General features: G+C 39.2%; 1 long non-coding RNA gene across 1 annotated transcript in view; it reads left to right on the plus strand.

Annotated features, from left to right (window-relative positions):
• LOC113405366 overlaps positions 1-6,959 on the plus strand; it is a 208,514-nt gene extending 201,555 nt beyond the window's left edge. Inside the window, exon 3 of the long non-coding RNA XR_003369481.2 lies at positions 6,744-6,959. This is a non-coding gene — a long non-coding RNA (uncharacterized LOC113405366). The remainder of the gene's footprint in view (positions 1-6,743) is intronic.
• The last annotated feature ends 952 nt before the right edge of the window (positions 6,960-7,911 follow it).

A 7,911-nucleotide genomic window follows, 5' to 3' on the forward strand; every position in this document is an offset into this window, starting at 1 on the left:
TCTCTGTCTCATACGTGTTTAGTACCTCTACTTTTCATCCAAAGGAGGACAGAGTTTTTTAATCATAACTTGACCTCTGTGATATTGTATGTTAGTCAAATAAATAATGTTGTCATATTTTCAAGATGGGAAGTTGGGACACTTCTGTACCTACACTTTTTGTGGGGTCACAAAATATTCACACAAAATACAAAAGTTCACTTTTTAAAAAATGTGTATAGGTATCACGGTTGTACTTCTGACTTAGCGACACAGGCATATTTCTCAGAGTGAAAGAATTTTCCAATAACTTAGTCTTCTGAATGAGTTTATCGTGAAACAATGAACCAGTGTTATCACCATTCTATTTCAGCAGAAGGGCAGAACTGAGAACATGCACACTGTTTAGACTTCTCTCTTTACTCTAAACGCTGTTCATCACATTGAACACTCATTCCAGTGGACAGCTTTTTCTTGCTAAAGAGAGAGGAATTTCTACGTGTTAGATTGTTTTACTTGGTGAAATGAAACAATGGGGAAAAGAAGTTCCCAGGCTTCTCACCGTTAAATTGGAAGGTTTGGTCTCTTTACTAATAAAAGTCATACTAAATTCTTCTCAGAACTATTTTAAAATGTTGTTTTCCTCTGAAAAGTGTCTGTAAAAATATCATCCTGGGTCCCACTTTTTTGCCTCTGTCATTCCCATAACAAATGTTCTCAGTTTACTATTAACATTTTTTTCATTAAATACCCCAGCCCTGCAAAACCTCATCCTGGGATTTAAGAGCCAAATAGGTTTTTCCCCCTCCCCTCTTATGAAACAACACTATAAATTCTGAAGGCCAAACTAAGCCCACAGTTATATTTCTGCAAACTCATTGCCTTCAGTAGAATTGCACAGGTATGTATGGAACCTAGTAAACAATTCTGCTGGTGTTACACAAGATGGAATAGAATCTAGCTTGCTCACTCTCAGCAGCCTGGGCTTAGGGTTGCCAACTTTCTAATTGCTGACAACTGGACCCCCTCCTGCTCCTCCTCTTCCCCCTCAAGATCCCACTCCTGTTCTGCCTCTTCCCTTGAGGCCCCTCTCCCTGCTCCACTACTTCCCCTAAAGCCCCACCCCTGCCCCTTCTTTTTGTCTCTACAGTCAGCATGCATATCTCTGTATAAGAAAGTGTTAGCTTTACAGTTTTCAGGGCAGAATATTCCTTAAGCAGAAGTGCAGTTTGCACAATATTGGAAATAAAGGCTTCAAGTAATTTTTTAAAAGGCTTCAAGTAATTTTAAAACCAAATTATTTTCTGGTATAAATTGGTGCAGCCAGCCCCCTAGCCTTCATTGGAGTTGTACTAATTTACACCAGGAGAGAATTTGGCTCTGGATTTTTATAAGGGGAAATGTACCCTTTATTTCTCCTTCCTTTTTCACCACTACGTTTTACAGCAGAGCAATAAAGCATGGTACTGCCTTATATAGTATGTTGATGCTATAAAACCTTAAAATAGAATATTTTATTCATCTAGAGAATTGATTCAACGTACTTTTAGTTTAAGCTTTTTTTTTAAATATTCTGTATAATCCCGCCCCCAAGATAACTGAGTTAGTGGCTGTGGGGAGTGAAAAGGAGCCATTCTTAATCCTTGATATGATTTACAGTGTATAGCTTGTGTCTTGAAAAACAAACCGCTTAAATGGCTCAAAGGAAGTAAGTCATACTTTTTGTTGCTTCATTGTTGTGAGATTTAAATCAGTGGGCTAATCTGTAGAAGATGTGGTGTAAGGCATGTGTGGATTCATGCAGTTTTGTGTTAAAATATTTCCTAAGTAGCCTAAACCCACAGTTATTTTAATCCAAGGACTCACCTACCCAGCATTTTTCTTTCAAGTGTTTTGCAGGTGTTTCGTTGAATTAACACTGTCAAAAAGAATAAAAGAAGCGTGGTAATATTTCAACTTTATCTTGATAACACAAAATCACAGCTTGTGTAATGGAATATGAGCATTTCAGGCCCAATCTTTTTACATATCAGAGTGGAAGGTTAATACGTACATAGAAAAAGTTCCAAAACTACCAGGATCTGTTAAAGCCAAATGCTTTCTATCAGACTTAATTGTTCTCTCTCTTGAGATCCAGGCATAAACTTTGTATCTCAGGCTCAGGATTTTCCCATTTCTTTCCTGTTATTTCTTTGGCTATTCATGACTCCAGGTTTTGTTTTGCGACAGACTTTTCACTATAGTGGTTGGTATAGGGACAGTGACATGCTCTTTACTTCGTTAGTTCTAGACTTACCTAGTGCACTTGTTTTTCAAGCATGTGGAACTTCAGTAGACAGAATTAGTTCAGTGAACAGGTCAAGGTCCCCAGAGCATTCTGAGAAGCTGCTTGCTTATAGAGGCTAATTACGTCAACTAAACTCTGCTGCCACTTTCCATCACTGGAGGTAACACTCTAACTGTAAAATGGTTTTGATCTATACTAAAACAACTGCTATGATTGTGAATCCTGAGACTCCTTTTTTTTTCTTTTTTCTTTTTTTTAATGAAATGAAGCAAAACCTTGATGGAAGCATAAAATAATTGTGGAACATTATCTGATCAAGTTAATTTAAATTGTAATTGAGACTATAGCAATGCATATTTTGCCTGTCACATCTATTCAAAATGTTGGAATTTCCCAGCAGCATTGTTTTGTTCTCATTGTTGGCAAACAGTTTTTCACAATTTGCTTGTAACATTTTAACAATAGCATTAAAAATACATGGTTCATCTTGTCAAGTATCAGAGGGGTAGCCGTGTTAGTCTGAATCAGTAAAAAGCAACAGAGGGTCCTGTGGCACCTTTAAGACTAACAGAAGTATTGGGAGCATAAGCTTTCGTGGGTAAGAACCTCAGATGCATCTGAAGAAGTGAGGTTCTTACCCACGAAAGCTTATGCTCCCAATGGCTCATCTTGTTATACTCAGGATATTCTTGAGTCTCTTATATTAAATATGGCTATTTAGTACAGTACAGTAAGTCATTTATAATGGTAGCTGTGATGGGTTCGGTCACAGAGACCTCCTTGGGACTGTCACCTGATGTGCTGAAACTACCTCTGCGCCCGTTTTCTCTGATGGCTTGAGACTTCAGAACCCTGTCTTGTTGAGCCAGACATGCAAGCCTGCTGCAACACAGGGTCTGAACCACGGCCTTAAAGCTGCAAACTTAACTGAAAACAGCTTAAGAAGTGTTCCTGTCTCCAGCACCCAGACACCGAACTCCCAATGGAATCCAAACCCCAAATAAATCCGTTTTACTCTCTATAAAGCTTATACAGGGTAAACTTATAAATTGGCCGCCCTCTATAACACTGATAGAGAGATATGAACAGCTGTTTGCTCCCCCAGGTATTAATCACTTACTCGGGGTTTACTAATAAACAAAAGTGATTTTATTAAGTATAAAAAGTAGATTTAAGTGGTTTCAAGAAATAACAGACAGAACAAAGCAAGTTACCAAGCAAAATAAAACAAAACATGCAAGTCTAAGCCTAATACATTTAAGAAACTGAAGACAGGTAAATCTCACCCTCAGAGATGTTCCAATAAGCTTCCAATCCTTTTCCCTGCTACAGACCTTGTTAGTTCCAGCTCAAGTGGTAACTCGGGGATTTCTCATGACTGGCAGCCCCCTTTGTTCTGTTCCACCCCCTTTTATAGCTTTGCTACAAGGCAGGAATCTTTTGTCTCTCTGGGTTCCTACCCCTCCTTTTAAAAGGAAAAGCACCAGGTTTAAGATGGATTCCAGTATCAGGTGACATGGTCACATGTCCTGAGAGACCCCAAGCCCCCATTCTTCCTGGCTTGACTCACAGGAATGCAGGAAGGCTTGTGAGTAAGCAGAGCCATTTACAGGTGATTGATTCTGAAGCACCCTTAATTGCTTCCACTTAACATGTTTCCATCAGTAATACAAATGTATATCTTATTCTCCTAACTCCAGACATAGAACTAATACATGCATACAAATAGGATGAACACACTCAGTAGATTATAAGCTTTGTAATGATACCTTACAAGAGACCTTTTGCATGAAGCATATTCCAGTTACATTATATTCACACTCATTAGCATATTTCCATAAAACATATGGAGTGCAATGTCATAGTAGCCACCTATTGTGTCCCCCTTTTTATTCATTTCACGTAGCATCATAGAAGATTAGGGTTGGAAGAGACCTCAGGAGGTCATCTAGTCCAACTCCCTGCTCAAAGCAGGACCAACCCCAACTAAATCATCCCAGCCAGGGCTTTATCAAGCCGGGCCGTAGAACCTCTAAGGATGGAGATTCCACCACCTCCCTAGGTAACCCATTCCAGTGCTTCAGCACCCTCCTAGTGAAATAGTTTTTCCTAATATCCAACCAATATCCAATATCCCACTGCAACTTGAGACCATTTCTTCTTGTTCTGTCATCTGCCACCACTGAGAACAACCTAGCTCCATCCCCTTTGGAACCCCGCTTCAGGTAGTTCATAGAATATTAGAGTTGGAAGAGACCTCAGGAGGTCATCTAGTCCAATCCCCTGCTCAAAGCAGGACCATCCCCAACTAAATCATTCCAGCCAAGGCTTTGTCAAGCCGGCCCTTAAAAACCTCTAAGGATGGAGATTCCACCTCTAAGGATGGAGTTGAAGGCTGCTATGAAATTCCCCCCTCACTCTTCTCTGCTGCAGACTAAATAAGCCCAATTCCCTCAGCCTCTCTTCATAAATCATGTGCCCCAGCCCCCTAATCATTTTCATTGCCCTCCTTTGGACTCTCCAATTTGTCCACATCCTTTCTGTAGTGGGAGGCCCAAAACTGGATGCAATACTCCAGATGTGGCCTCACCAGTGCCGAAGAGAGGGGAATAATCACTTCCCTTGATCTGCTGGCAATGCTCTTACTAATACAGCCCAATATGCCATTAGCCTTCTTGGCAACAAGGGCACACTGTTGACTCATATCCAGCTTCTTGTCCACTGTAATCCCCAAGTCCTTTTCTGCAGAACTGCTGCTTAGCAAGTCAGTCCCCAGCCTGTAGCAGTGCATTGGATTCTTCCGTCCTAAGTGCAGGATTCTGCACTTGTCCTTGTTGAACCTCATCAGATTTCTTTTGGCCGAATTCTCCAAATTGTCTACGTCACTCTGGACTCCATCCCTACTCTCCAGCATATTTACCTCTCCCCCCAGCTTAGTGTCATCCGCAAACATCCGATCATCCAGATCATTAATGAAGATATTGAACAAAATTCATCATTTTTCACTGATTTTAACATTTTTCCTACCATGGTTATTGATACTTGTTTATAGTCTCCTGGTTTTCTACATTGCTGATAACTGCTTGACAAGAAGCCCTTTCTCTGGAAAGGCCAATTCAGCAGAGCATAAGGTTAGAAGTTATATGTGAGAAGTAGCAAATTAAAAAAAACAAAACCAGTACAAAGGAGAAGCCATACCAGGGAGGGCTAGAAAAGAAAAGGAAAGAGAACAAAAGAGAATAACCAAGAGAGGAGATAGATGATGAAAGAAAAGGGGGAAAGGAAAAGTGGGGAAAAAAATGCATCAGAAGAGGTGCACAGGACTTGAGTTAGACCCGTATTGTTGATTAAATCCATGCCACACATTCCAAAACCTAATTCCACTCCATTTCAAGATAAACATAGTAACCTCCATATAATACCTTTATATACCAGTTCAAAATAAAGGAAACTGATACAATGGAAACCCTGGGTATCTGCGGGTCACTGACCTTGAAACACTAACTTTAAGTTTGCTCCCCCAAATATAATAGATTGCTGAAGGCTGGCTAGCTATGTAAGAGAATGCAGCAGCTGTACTCAAGGACTCTGCAGCACATACATCTACATGCACTGGTCAGACTTCACACATCAAAGTCATATCCGGACTTGGTATAACTGAGAGTTTTGGTTAACCACGATTCTCATCATCAAGGTTGACTACATTAACACAAGGAATGTCATTCTTGGACAGAAGGAAAGAAAATAATTAGTGAAAATCCCTACTACTTTCCTTTCCTTTCTGTTTTTTCCCCCCATGTTTCCTTTTATCTTTTCATTTCTCCTTTCTCCCACTCTCTCTTTTTTCTTGTCACCAAATCTCTGCAGATACAGTATCTTCTTTCCCTTGTTCCTTCAGCAAAATATGCCATAATTTGGGAGATAGGCCAGGATTTATAAATGTGGTGTCTTTTGAACTGTGGGCAAGCATTAGTTTCTCTACTGCAATTGTCCTTTCTCCTCTCTGGTCTGGATTTTTTAATCTGTAGGCATTTACACCCATCTCCTCAAACTTTTCCAAATGTTTCTGTCCTAAATGTCACTGATTTTAATGGCTCAGAGGTGGAAAACTTGCTTTCATGACATCCCCTGATAGTAACATTAAGCCATGAACCATGATCTTATTCCATTTGATTGATGAGCTCATTTTGCAACAGAGGACAAATTAGATTTTTATTTATAATGGTGATAAAAATTAATGCATGGTCTTCCTATTCTGATGGTATTAGATTTCTGTGTTAATACACATTTTACTAGTCAATTCTCTAAGTGCTCCCCTGACCTTTTAAGGTTTTTTAAAAAGCTTTCTCTTACAGGTGAATACAATTCCTAGAGAAACAAAGTATTTCCTCCTTTTTTTATTTTCATTTTGACAGCTTGACATGCTTTTTTATGTCTACTGCTTAGATTTATTTTGTTACTTATTTTCTTGTTTTAGCACCGCCAAAGTTTACAAGAACTCCCGTTGATCAGACAGGGGTCTCTGGAGGAGTCGCATCATTCATCTGCCAAGCTACAGGAGACCCAAGACCTAAAATTGTCTGGAATAAAAAGGGAAAGAAAGTCAGCAATCAGAGATTTGAGGTATTAGGTCCATTGTTCTGTTCCTCTGAAAAACATTCATTCTAACATCACATTTATTTTATGTTTTTAATCCTGGTGAGTGTGCTTTATTATCAATGACTAAGCAAATAGCCATCACCACAGGGGATAAATCTTTGCAAGCAGTCCTGGGAATCACCTACTCTGCAAACTGGTTGTCCGCAAGACCACTGAAGAGAAGACAGTTTTGCTATCTCTTAAGAGTTTCCTTTTGACTTTTTCTAAAGATTAGCATTGGGAATGGTCTCAGAGGAGGCGGCTTTCCTACCTTTCATGGCCAGAAATTGAACAAAATGATAAAGACTATCTACTAGTGGAGCGTTGGGGTGTTTCTGGGGGGTAATTCTGGGGACACTATTGCCTCTTTAAGTGGTGGGAGAAGTTAGGATTAAGGTTGGATTGGCCTATGGATTGTTCAGAGAAGATGACACCAAAAACCTGGAATTGATTATGTATAACTTCAGCTGCATCTCTACTAGCTTCTCAGTATTAAAAATAGGATTTTGCTTTTAGAAAATAATCACAAGGCAAAGTACTATTATAAATTATCTATCACACAGTTCTGACACATGCTATATGAATGAATGGTCTAGACTTGCATGCCAGAATGTTTATAGGAAAATGTAAGTCTGTGCCTCTGACTATGAAGAGACAAACCAAAATGCATTGGGATAATTTTTCACAGGACTCACCCAGGATGTTAGCTTTTAATGGTATTTGAGTTGATAACTCACATACGGCTTTGTAAATTAGTCCTGCTATGTCAGTAGACCAAAGGCTACATTTTATTTCTTGTGTGGGCTAATCGTTTTATTTTAAGAGTATTTAAAAGCAATCAGCTCATGTTTTGGTACCATACAAGATCTATCAACCTTTCACTAGCTATTATGGTTCTTTGCAAATGTATTTAATTCAGTAAGAAAAATAGTTGTCAAAGGATTTTAAGATATGTACTCTCCACTCAATGCAAGTAATTGTTTACAGCTTTCAATGAATATGCACAA

This window comes from Terrapene carolina, unplaced genomic scaffold, assembly GCF_002925995.2.
Source record: "Terrapene carolina triunguis isolate 2854851 unplaced genomic scaffold, T_m_triunguis-2.0 Scaffold35098, whole genome shotgun sequence".
NCBI classification, from domain to species: domain Eukaryota; kingdom Metazoa; phylum Chordata; order Testudines; family Emydidae; genus Terrapene; species Terrapene triunguis.